The following is a 13,543-nucleotide window of genomic DNA, read 5'->3' on the forward strand; positions in this document are numbered from 1 at the left end:
GTCAAAAGCTATTGAAAAACTATTAAAAAGCATTGAATCTTTATATTGAGTTGAACATTTTAATAACACGGCCCCTACGACAATGCTGCTGATCGTCGTAGTTATATTATTAAACCTTTTTTTAGTAATGACCATCCTCTAAGAGGACAAATTGTCGTCAAACAAAGGATTTCTATAAAAAGCTAGTTTACCTATTTTCTCCAACATGGAGCTTGTTAATAGTGTGTGTTACGAATCATTGCTATGTATAAAGATCACTATACTCAAAAAGGCACACAAAATGCTTACTTGAAATTATGTATGTTAGCTAGTACACTGTCTAACCATAGTTTGTTATATACGTTAATCATACTTGTCCACATAACAGAACTTTCACACAGATGATACACCAGCGCGAGCAATGTTGGTAGCCTTCTTGATGTTTGTAAACACCAGTGCTGCATTCTTTTTAAACGAATAAAACGGGAAACAAGTTGTTGCCGCTCATAACCAATCTATTTAATGTTGCGCTCTATAACAACATTTTTCCTTAACGGAAAAGTATTTAACCAATTAATTTTACCATTCGCGCAGATCTTAACGGGGTGAATCTTGGCCGACCTGCAAAAAAAATCAGCCCGATCCGAGTTCGTTTTAGGTCTGACAAACACGGAATCAGATACAGACTCAGTAGTTCAGTAGATAAACTAGAACAACCCCGTACGCTTTGTCCCACATCTGTTTTTCTAACAAACTCGTCTTACTTCACCTCTATAGAAATAAAAGGCTGATTATATCTGTGCCAGAGGTAACGTTGGATACTAGCTAATGATCAGAGTATAATATCTATGAACTCCAAACCCAATAATTTCTTGCAAAAGATAGTCTAAACACTGTTTTTCATGCAACACGTTGAGCACACTTAGTGTCTCATTGAAAACATTGTAAGCTTCGCCCCGCTTTATCAAATAAGGGACATTATACAAAAAGAAACGCTGAAGAAATTATTGGTGCATTCACCCGTTCTTCAACCGTTCGCCTGAGATTAATCACCTGCTGGAGACATTGTATCAGTAATCCAGGCGCCTAAATGCTAAAAATGATTTTTTGCAAAACAGTTTCAAAATTGCTAAAAGACACACAACAACACGTTGGTTGTAGTTAATGAACGGTAGTGCAAAAAATTAAAGCGAGCGTTGCTTGCTACCTGGATTGTGCCGTACATTCGCGCTGTAAAACAACATTGGCGAACAAGACGTTTTGTTTGAAAACTGTTTTGATAGGGACAGAGCACTAGACACCTGCCGCGGTGAAGCGCATGTTTGTTATCAGCTTATGCACCGTGAAGTGCCCTCCCAGATGGAGTGCTGGATACACCATCTTCAGTGTCGACATAGATACTCTACCTGACGACAGGTAGTAACTGGCGGAAATCACCGCAGTGCACTGAAGTGCTGTTGGGTAATGGAAATCAGCTGTTTTCGAATTGTCAATACTGCATATCGTATTTTCGGTGATTTGAACGGAACTCTTAAAGCAGGAGTGCGCGGTTGTCTGCCAGAAATGATGGGTGAAGCCATAACAGAAGCAGCCATTGCTAGCTCAGCTTTTTCACTAGCGTGAATTTTTTTTTCGATGAGTGAGTTAGTGAGAAAAATTTTTCTGCGCCTCCAAGCGCGTCGACCGAAATTATTTTATCTAGACCTTAGCTTTAGGCAAGCGAGAACATCATTATAAACTATTTTCTGCGCGCCTTTTATTCGCCTGTGACTACTTCGTGCTGTTCAGCGAGATCCTGTTGCAGTTTTTTGGTAAGCTCGGCGTTCACGTTGATCTATGGACATTCTTGTAAGGAAATTCAGGAAAGGTGTTTCTCAGCTCCCCTAAAGGTACATCAGTGCTCAATCATTGTGGGCGTGTGTGTGTGGGAGTGCCATGCTACGCGTTAACGCGCATGCATTACGTGCTAAGTCTTTAGCCATTACCCTTTTGCGCATGGTCCTTAGACAAGGCAGGTTAATAAGTTTGTTCGTCCTTAAAATGACCACAAATAGATCTCGGAATGCCCGTAGCGTCTGTGTGGTGTCGGTATCTACCATCATATAATCTTAATATTTGTCAAAAAGAAGCCCCCTCTATATGTAGACTTCCGTGAGTATGCCAACATAACTTGCTTATAATACATGTATTTTTGCTAATGGCTGCACTGTCAATAACAAGATCTGCAAGGTCAATCTTTTAACTCATAGCACAGTTATGGCTAATTTTGTATGCATTAGGATTTGACCAATAGCCAACTTCACTAAACATGACCGACTTCAGAGATCTATATTCCTGTTTTCGAATATAAAATTACACGACAAGTAAGAACGGTTAGGAGATGAACCTTTGAATAACCTCATATGTCTGATTTGAAGTAAAAATGGTTTTTTACAGGCTTTTGTACATGACCAAAAGCAAGTATTCGTTCTTAAACAGTTTCAAGGAACTATTTAAGACTTACTTTTGATGGCGGCATCTTTTAGTCTTTTAATTTCATTTAAATCTAATAAATATTATTTAATTGAATTAATCTTAAATTAATTGAATTTAATAATAATTTAATCTTAAAATTTAATCAACACCGAATTTTCAAAATATCGCTTCAACATTGTGGTAGTTCTTGGAAAAGACACCTTCAATTTATCTACAGGACGCAGAGGAACAGTCGATACAAATTGATTATTGATCATGACCTCGATAGCTGACAGAACAATTTTTAATTCTAGCAAATGGAAAGCATTTTTTTCAAGGATTTCGAGGATAATGTTTCCTTATTGATAACACGCGACGTCCATAAGATTCCGCCGTTGGAAAACTTTCCTGTAACGACCATCGTGGCCGCAGATTTGGCAAATTCAGCCTTAATTTACTTGCCCTTAACGTGGGAACAAATTCATTGTAGGCTCCCTGAGTGTTTATGTAAACGTTTGTGCATTGTTGGAATAGTTATTCCTGATTGGTTGTTCATAAAAAAACTTCTATGTCACTAAACAAACGGATGGGGCAGCACAGTTTTTCATTTTCAACCAGTCTTTCCTTATGCAATGTTAGATCACTGGAACTTATGCCAATACTTGTAAACGACACTATCGCTTCAGTTTTAAGCGCTGGAAGTGAAGGAAGTTGTCCAATGGCCGATTTGGTTTTGGATTTAAGCATTTCTTAAAAAATTTCGAGCTGTTCTACATGCATGGTACGTCACCACGCAAACTTTTTTTCGAACGAAGCTAATTTACGAATAAACGTAGACATGTGTCGTCGCCTGGCAATAAGATAGCATGGTATTCACACATAAACAAATGTAGCTCCCCCTTTACCTGTGAACTGTAATGAATGTTACTTTATCTTCAGAAGCAGCGTATCGGTAAACGCGACATTTATGCGCGACCGTCTCTAAATAAATAATGTTCTTGGGGTTGTTGTCGTTCTTATTCATGAAATGCTTTTAGTTTGTTAGGTTTTACCCACAAAGAAAACTTGTTCACATCGATTGTCCTGTGTTCTGAATTGTACGTTAGAAGATGATCTGTGTTCCGGCATAACGTCGGCGGTACTCTGTCCATAACATGCATTGAAGCAGGCTTGCCTGTCCCGGTTGACCATGGTGCGTTGGTTAGCCAGAAATTTCGAGTTTGGTTCGTTTAAGAAATATACCCCGATTGAGTGGATTTAACAAATTTTTGCTTGATGTTACGTATCACCAAAGATACGAAGATGATAATTGCTGGATCTTGGTAATCCTGATGGCCATAAATGGCTTCAAACAAAAATATGCATCACAAATCAAGGACTGGAACTGTTACAGCACTACGCCGTTTTGTGAATTGCTCAAGTTCACCTTTTGGTTTACCTACCGTAAGCACAACAAGAATGTCACCTAGAAGTTTCAGATGGTAAATAATAAATTTGCCTTCAAGCGGGCACACGCATGTCTTTGAGAATAAAAACGAAATCGACGATCAGCCGCCTTCAATTGGTTTGCACAAATAGATAATTAAACCATATGCATTTACATGAGTTAGCAAAAATCTGTGTATTCTTAAATGCCCTCCTCAAAAATTCAAAGTATTCAAATGACTGAATACTTTAAATTTTTAAGGAATTTGAAATACATGGCCTTATATAATACTGTGTACTTAGTGGACTAATGGTGAGCAATAAACTCATTGAAACAGTCCAAGTTATCACCACATGAAAAAGTGTTCCAACTGAAACATTATTGCCATAGTTGTTGGAGACTAAAATTTGCCTTAATCGTGACAGGCGATAACAGACCAATCAAGTCGAAAATCTGTGCTAGACGTTTCTAGCAGCAACCTCCAATGAGAAATACCACTAGAAAGTTCTGTCAATAATCTTGTTAAATAATTTCCGTTCAAATCCTATTGAATAGCTTGGTTAGGATTAAATACCTAATGTCGTTCAACATTTAGTAGTTTGGAGTTAGTATCGTTATAGGACACCACTAAAATCGAAGATGCTGTTACGCCTAACTCCTATGATCCTAACTCCAATCAATTAATAGAGGAATTTTACAACGGAAAACAACTAGCATTGAATATTTTATTAACTAAAGCAAGCCATTGTCTTGCTTTATTCTACCTTCTTCTCAGTCGATATCATCCAAATATAAGTAATCTTTTCACGAATAAATCTTACCTCACTCGGAGTGTTTAACACTTCATCTTCCAAGTGAAACCTTAGGCCTTTGCGGTGCGTATACATCTGCGAATTCGAAAGAAGTTTCCCAAAATTGCAAAATTTGCTTGTTTTAATTCTCAGAATTGCCTAGTAGGCAGAAAAGAACCTGAAAAGGTCTGGTCAATCGGGCTGGTCAGAAAATTCAAAAAGCTTTTTGCATATCAGAGACGATTTTGACCTTACACTTCCGAGAGTAAAATGTAGTAGATGTAGTAAAATGTAAAAGAGAGTAAATGATCTTTATACAAAACATTGTTTAAGGCAGGTTCATCTCAGTGCCTAGATTCTGCATACTTGACGATGCACACCTTTATAATGGTAGGAGTATTTTTTCACAACTAACTGAATAAGTGAATAGTAAGTAGATTAATCCTTTTTCAAAAGAGGTGTTTTAGTAAAACGTATATTTTTGAATCTATGTTCCGATTATTTTCAACATATTGATTTAACCTGGTGGAAAAAAACGTTTGAACCCATTGTATGCAATACTCTGGTTAACTCTTTAAAATTTGAATCCTTTCGATAATAGAAGGCTCACTACGTCACGATCTGACGGTAATCTAGATATTTACTCCGTGAAAAACTTCCTTAAATTGGCTAATATTTGTGGCTAATGTTGGCTAATCAATATTTTCCTTCCTTATACTGATAATCTAGAATTCCAAAGAAAATCGAAATCAGATTAAAGTTGCTACTTAACCTAAATATATAACCAGACTTGAGATAACTGGAATGTCTATGAATACTTTAGTTAATGATAATGATGGCTTTACCGTCTAATCTTTTTCGTCACCACAGAATATTTACATAATGGATATGTTCTTCGTGACTACATTACCTCGCTACTGTCCGTAATTAGTACGGAATAGTGGCATGAAATCCGTACTCATTAAAATATCGGTCTTTAATATGATCAAGTTCGAAAGTTTATGCATCGGTGATAGATGGAGTAGCACCTGAAATTTTCTTCGGAACGGTTGATGTTTACCAAAGTTACTGTCTAGTATATTTCAATATATGAGATGATTTGCTTCGACCATGGAATCTACTGCTGTGGCTAACTCCAACTGCACGTTTTACATCTGCGAGTTGCGCCAAAAAATCACGACCGAATGTACAGCGTGTACCGCTTACATTGCGGTAACATACTTTTCTCTTGCACAGTTATCTAAATCTCTCTGTAACATTTAGTTTAGTGTTAGAGCACATTGAAATGACTCTTTTTAAGAACGATTTTCGTGACTAGGGCTTTAATATTTCGACTAAACGCAGATACAACGTGATATAACCTTTTTTTGTGTAAGACGCGTAATTTACGTACTAATTTGATATGATTTTTTTTCGGCGATCTTGCCGAATCCAAGCCTTTGCTTGCACAATGCTATTGAGATGTGAAATTTTTAAAGCTGTCGGCCTTATCAAGCTCCCACAAGAGCGTATCAACGTTCCGATCTCCTTAGGGTGCTCAGTATGTATTAGGATATATAACCGATAGTATTTTTGAAACTTCTTAGGGACATCGGCGATCGTCAGCACTTTTATTATCATCCTGGTAAATGACTGCCATTTTTTGTTTAAACTATTATGTCCCAGTGATTATAGAAGCATTGTTGTTTCGGCTGCCAAAGTCTTCGGAGATTGGTACGACCGGAGCAATGTGTTGGCCTTTCGTAACACCTATAAAGATGAGATATCAAAGTACAATAGTTTCGTGATGACTGCATGCAGCGGTGGGCGGTTTCGGAGAATCACTGTGCGTCCTAGTTCAAACAAAAATTTGGCAAAGTAACGATTTTAGCAGGTCTTTACTACTGATACTATGTAACGCGTTACCTACTATTATTATGCTTATTTTATCTAATGGAAAACACGTAAGATTCCATTTCTTAATGGTTCGATTACGTGATGAGGATAGCGCTTATAAGTATCTATACTTTAAAGCAAATTTTTCTGCTATATTCGAGAACGCTGATGACCTCTGATAGATGTGGCGCCTGTTACTATTGCACTTTGTTTTTCAATGGCCCTTAATTCTCATACGTGCCGATCCTGAAATTAATTTACTTTTTATCCTTGTAAAACAGTTTTAAGACTATAACTGACCGCATTCGTCCAAATTTGCGTACATAATTATTCTAACAAGTGTCAAAAACAGTGGGAGCGAACTAACATAAAGGTCTATGGCAGAGGCAAATTCGTCAGTACTGGGTCGTAGAAGGTTCCCCGATCAACTCAACTGTCTCTGGTTTATCTACAGCTGTGTTCTTTTTTGGAAGAAACTGTATTGATATAAAAAAAAAATCAGCTTAATTTATTGATTTTGATCGGATTAATTCTTCTTCCTAGAACTTTAGTAATTAATAGATAAATGGATGAATACTTGAACGCAAATGTCACCAGTCATATTGTTAACAAAGCCAGATTGGCTGGTGGCCAAATCACCGATACAAAAGAGGTTTTCGTTATTAGTGGTAGCGGTGTAAAACTGTGCCCTACGTTGTGCTCAAACATGGAACGAAAGCAAGGATTAAGCAGGAAGCAGACAACTATATACTCTAAAAAATCGCAAGAGGTAAAGCCTTATACTAAGAAGGCGCTGACCATATTCTATAGCAATGAACGCGAGCGCGGGGGAAGCAGAACCGCTAGAATGACCGTGGCGGTGCTGCAGGGCTAAGTGGATCGGATAGTATTGCAGCAAGGATCGCTATATACCGATCGGCATATATATAGATATACCGCAACAAATATATTTGCTATGGTGCGCACCAAGAAATTATATTGAGTTCAGGAAGATGCCGTCGCTATATAGGAAAGAGCTGTTAAGCAAACAAATCACATTTGTGAAGCTATTAGTGCGCGGCCATTATCGTATACGGAGTGGCACATGTATAAGTTGTTTCTAAAATTATATTTGAATAAGAAAATGTGTCGCAAACACTTTGTTGAAAAGTGTGATTTCATGCCTTCTCACCTGCTAATAAAATTTGCAAATACATTCCTCGACACTAACAGCATTAACAGCAGACATTTTTTTCTCCTAATTTATGTTGACATTGATAGGGTCACCTAGCTCATTGATATTTTCCCGTGATAGCCCGTGACGTACTTGTTTGCCTATCTTAGGGATGTGTTGTGTTCTACGTTCGAATCACGTCATAAACACGTTTTATTTCGTACTGGGGCTAGCCGTCTGATAAAGTGCCTAACGGCGGTATCGGACGCAAAACTCGAAAATAGAGCCAATTGATTTGATTCTATTAATCTACTGTAACGTACGCAAAATAATACGATCCACAGTTTTCACTCAAATATATCAATTTTAAATATCGCTATTACATTTTATTCAGTTTGTCTGTATTTATTGATTGGCATTAAGAAAAACATTTTTAATCTTGAAGTATAACTCAAGTTTTTACCCTTCAAACGGCACTTCTGAGCCGAAAATTTAAAATTAGGTACATGAACGTACCTTGCATTTTGATTAATTTCATCGAGTACCTTTGATTGGTGTTAAGAAATGACCACTGACGTAGATTTCAATGGAAAAAATGTTACACCAGCAAAAAAACACAATTTCTAATCTTTTCCACGACGGAGTGTCAGTTTTAGCCATAGATTTATGCATTGCATTTTTACTCAATCCGTCAAAATCATCGGATTGGTGTTGACGAAATAATACTTTGTATAAGAAAAAAATGTTTTCGATATTTTAGGATTATTCTCACAAAATCTTTTAAAAAATGCTCGGAAAGATAGACTATGACATTTGTCGTATAAAATGTTCCAACTTCCTAATTGATACTTGATAGGATTTTGGTCAAAACACGTTTTTATTAAGATCGTCGAGATCTATCGATTGGCTTCGATATGAAACCCCCTTACGTGGAACACTATGTCAAATTTTGGCTTCTCGAAACCTTAGAGCATACAGACATGTGTTGAACATTTTTTCCAATGCAAACTCCACTACAAATAGTCCAGTTTAGCTCGTAAGACTTTTTCATGTATACCAGACATGTATACGAGAAAAACCGCTAAAAACAAACAAAGAATGAGTGACTTGTCCAAGTTAAAACTATATTCAATGGGATGAGAAACTAAACTTCCCCAAGAATAAATATTGATCCAATAGATTTTAACTTACGTGCAGCTCTATCTCAGATAATACCCTAGCTGTTCACCCAAAATCAACCGATCCGAACATTTAAAGCAATCGATTGGGGTCAGACACATAAAAAGAACAAATAATAGTAATACAACAAAGATAAGTGATAACAGAGATTAACAACTTTTGCTTGTATGAGGAAACTCTGTTCTGAGACTTGGCCAATGGGGGACTTATATAAGTTTTAACTTTTTTGTATGTGGAAATGTTGTCCTAAAACATGGCCAAAAAAAACGTTTGTTTTAACCACTTCTTTGTATTTTCATGAAACTTAGCTAGAGCACACTGGTTTAAGTTTTAACAACTTTTCTGTGTGAGGGAACTCTATCCTGAGACTTGACCAACGAGAACTTGGGTTTTAGCAAATATATTGCGTGTAAGACTAATGAGTTTGGCTGCCTGGTCGTTGTAGAACAGGAGATTCATTTGATACTCGAAGGTCCCAGCAAGTGTGGCCGTTGTATTGTGGCAGAGTAGACAGTCATCTGATACTTGAAAGCCTCAACGAGTTTGACCGTCTGGCCGTTGTGGCAAAGAAGAGAGTCATCTGGTACTTGAAAGCCTCAACGAGTTTGACCGTCTCGACGTTATGGCAGGAAAGAGACCTATTTTGTACTTGAAAGCCATAACGAATTTGGCCGTCTGTCCATTGTGGCAAAGAAGAGAGTCATCTGGTACTTGACAGCCCTAAAGAGTTTGGCCGGCTTGTCATTATGGAACAGGAGATTCATTTGGTACTCGAAGATCCCAGCAAGTGTGGTCGTTGTATTGTGGCAGAATAGACAATCATCTGATACTTAAAAATCCTGTGACTTTGACCGTCTGGCCGTTGTGGCAAAGAAGAGAGTCATCTGGTACTTGAAAGCCTCAACGAGCTTGACCGTCTCGACGTTATGGCAGGAAAGAGGCCTATTTTGTACTTGAAAGCCATAACGAATTTGGCCGTCTGCCCATTGTGGCAAAGAAGAGAGTCATCTGATACTTGAAAGCCATAACGACTTTGGCCGTCTGTCCACTGTGGCAAGGAAGAGAGTGATCTGGTACTTGAAAGCTCTAAAGAGTTTGGTCGTCTGGCCGTTGTGGCAAAGAGGAGAGTCATCTGGTACTTGAAAGCCCTAATGAGTTTGGCTGCCTGGTCGTTGTAGAACAGGAGATTCACTTGATACTCGAAGGTCCCAGCAAGTGTAGCCGTTGTATTGTGGCAGAGTAGATAGCCATCTGATACTTAAAAATCCTGTGACTTTGACCCTCTGGCCGTTGTCGCAAAGAAGAGAGTCATCTGGTACTTGAAAGCCTCAACGAATTTGACCGTCTCGACGTTATGGCAGGAAAGAGACCTATTTTGTACTTGAAAGCCATAACGAATTTGACCGTCTGTCCATTGTGGTAAAGAAGAGAGTCATCTGGTACTTGAAAGCTAACGTCGAGACGGCCAAACTCGTTGAGGCTTTCAAGTACCAGATGACTCTCTTCTTTGCCACAACGGCCAAACGGTCAAAGTCACAGATTTTTAAGTATCAGATGCTGTCTACTCTGCCACATACAACGGCCACACTTGCTGGGACCTTCGAGTACCAAATGAATCTCCTGTTCTACAACGACCAGGCAGCCAAACTCATTAGGGCTTTCAAGTACCAGATGACTCTCCTCTTTGCCACAACGGCCAAACGCCAAACTCTTTAGAGCTTTCAAGTACCAGATGACTCTCTTCTTTGCCACAATGGACAGACGGCAAATTCGTTATGGCTTTCAAGTAAAAATAGTCTCTTTCCTGCCATAACTCGAGACGGTCAAACTCGTTGAGGCTTTCAAGTACCAGATGACTCTCTTCTTTGCCACAACGGCCAGACGGTCAAAGTCACAGGATTTTTAAGTATCAGATGCTGTCTACTCTGCCACAATACAACGGCCACACTTGTGGGACTTCGAGTACCAAATGAATCTCCTGTTCTACAATGACAAGGCGGCCAAACTCTTTAGGGCTTTCAAGTACCAGATGACTCTCTTCTTTGCCACAATGGACAGACGGCCAAATTCGTTATGGCTTTCAAGTACAAAATAGGTCTCTTTCCTGCCATAACGTCGAGACGGCCAAACTCGTTGAGCTTTCAAGTACCAGATGACTCTCTTCTTTGCCACAACGGCCAAACGGTCAAAGTCACAGGATTTTTAAGTATCAGATGCTGTCTACTCTGCCACAATACAACGGCCACACTTGCTGGGACCTTCGAGTACCAAATGAATCTCCTGTTCTACAACGACCAGGCAGCCAAACTCATTAGGGCTTTCAAGTACCAGATGACTCTCCTCTTTGCCACAACGGCCAAACGCCAAACTCTTTAGAGCTTTCAAGTACCAGATGACTCTCTTCTTTGCCACAATGGACAGACGGCAAATTCGTTATGGCTTTCAAGTAAAAATAGGTCTCTTTCCTGCCATAACTCGAGACGGTCAAACTCGTTGAGGCTTTCAAGTACCAGATGACTCTCTTCTTTGCCACAACGGCCAGACGGTCAAAGTCACAGGATTTTTAAGTATCAGATGACTGTCTACTCTGCCACAATACAACGGCCACACTTGCTGGGACTTCGAGTACCAAATGAATCTCCTGTTCTACAAGACAAGGCGGCCAAACTCTTTAGGGCTTTCAAGTACAGATGACTCTCTTCTTTGCCACAATGGACAGACGGCCAAATTCGTTATGGCTTTCAAGTACAAAATAGGTCTCTTTCCTGCCATAACGTCGAGACGGCCAAACTCGTTGAGCTTTCAAGTACCAGATGACTCTCTTCTTTGCCACAACGGCCAAACGGTCAAAGTCACAGATTTTTAAGTATCAGATGCTGTCTACTCTGCCACAATACAACGGCCACACTTGCTGGGACCTTCGAGTACCAAATGAATCTCCTGTTTACACGACCAGGCAGCCAAACCATTAGGGCTTTCAAGTACCAGATGACTCACCTCTTTGCCACAACGGCCAGACGGCCAAACTCTTTAGGGCTTTCAAGTACCAGATGACTCTCCTCTTTGCCACAACGGCCAGACGGTCAAATTCTTTAGGGCTTTCAAGTACCAGATGACTCTTTTCTTTGCACAATGGACAGACGGCCAAATTCGTTAGGCTTTCAAGTACAAAATAGGTCTCTTCCCTGCCATAACGTCGAGACGGTCAAACTCGTTGAGGCTTTCAAGTACCAGATGACTCTCTTCTTTGCCACAACGGCAGACGGTCAAATCACAGGATTTTTAAGTATCAGATGCTGTCTACTCTGCCACATACAACGGCCACACTTGTGGGACCTTCGAGTACCAAATGAATCTCCTGTTCTACAATGACAAGGCGGCCAAACTCTTTAGGGCTTTCAAGTACCAGATGACTCTCTTCTTTGCCACAATGGACAGACGGCCAAATTCGTTATGGCTTTCAAGTACAAAATAGGCCTCTTTCCTGCCATAACGTCGAGACGGTCAAATTCGTTGAGGCTTTCAAGTACCAGATGACTCTCTTCTTTGCACAACGGCCAGAGGTCAAAGTCACAGGATTTTTAAGTATCAGATGGCTTCTACTCTGCCACAATACAACGGCACACTTGCTGGGACCTTCGAGTATCAAATGAATCTCCTGTTCTACAACGACCAGGCAGCCAAACTCATTAGGGCTTTCAAGTACCAGATGACTCTCCTCTTTGCCACAACGGCCAGACGCCAAACTCTTTAGAGCTTTCAAGTACCAGATCACTCTCTTCTTTGCCACAGTGACAGACGGCCAAACTCTTTAGGGCTTTCAAGTACCAGATGACTCTCTTCTTTGCCACAATGGACAGACGGCCAAATTCGTTATGGCTTTCAAGTACAAAATAGGCCTCTTTCCTGCCATAACGTCGAGACGGTCAAATTCGTTGAGGCTTTCAAGTACCAGATGACTCTCTTCTTTGCACAACGGCCAGAGGTCAAATCACAGGATTTTTAAGTATCAGATGGCTTCTACTCTGCCACAATACAACGGCACACTTGCTGGGACCTTCGAGTATCAAATGAATCTCCTGTTCTACAACGACCAGGCAGCCAAACTCATTAGGGCTTTCAAGTACCAGATGACTCTCCTCTTTGCCACAACGGCCAGACGCCAAACTCTTTAGAGCTTTCAAGTACCAGATCACTCTCTTCTTTGCCACAGTGGACAGACGGCCAAACTCTTTAGGGCTTTCAAGTACCAGATGACTCTCTTCTTTGCCACAATGGACAGACGGCCAAATTCGTTAGGCTTTCAAGTACAAAATAGGTCTCTTTCCTGCCATAACGTCGAGACGGTCAAATTCGTTGAGGCTTTCAAGTACCAGATGACTCTCTTCTTTGCACAACGGCCAGACGGTCAAATCACAGGATTTTTAAGTATCAGATGGCTTCTACTCTGCCACAATACAACGGCCACACTTGCTGGGACCTTCGAGTACCAAATGAATCTCCTGTTCTACACGACCAGGCAGCCAAACTCATTAGGGCTTTCAAGTACCAGATGACTCCCTCTTTGCCACAACGGCCAGACGGCCAAATTCTTTAGGGCTTTCAAGTACAGATGACTCTCTTCTTTGCCACAATGGACAGACGGCCAAATTCGTTATGGCTTTCAAGACAAATAGGTCTCTTTCC

Source organism: Varroa destructor, unplaced genomic scaffold, assembly GCF_002443255.2.
Source record: "Varroa destructor unplaced genomic scaffold, Vdes_3.0 BEIS01000002.1, whole genome shotgun sequence".
NCBI lineage: Eukaryota > Metazoa > Arthropoda > Arachnida > Mesostigmata > Varroidae > Varroa > Varroa destructor.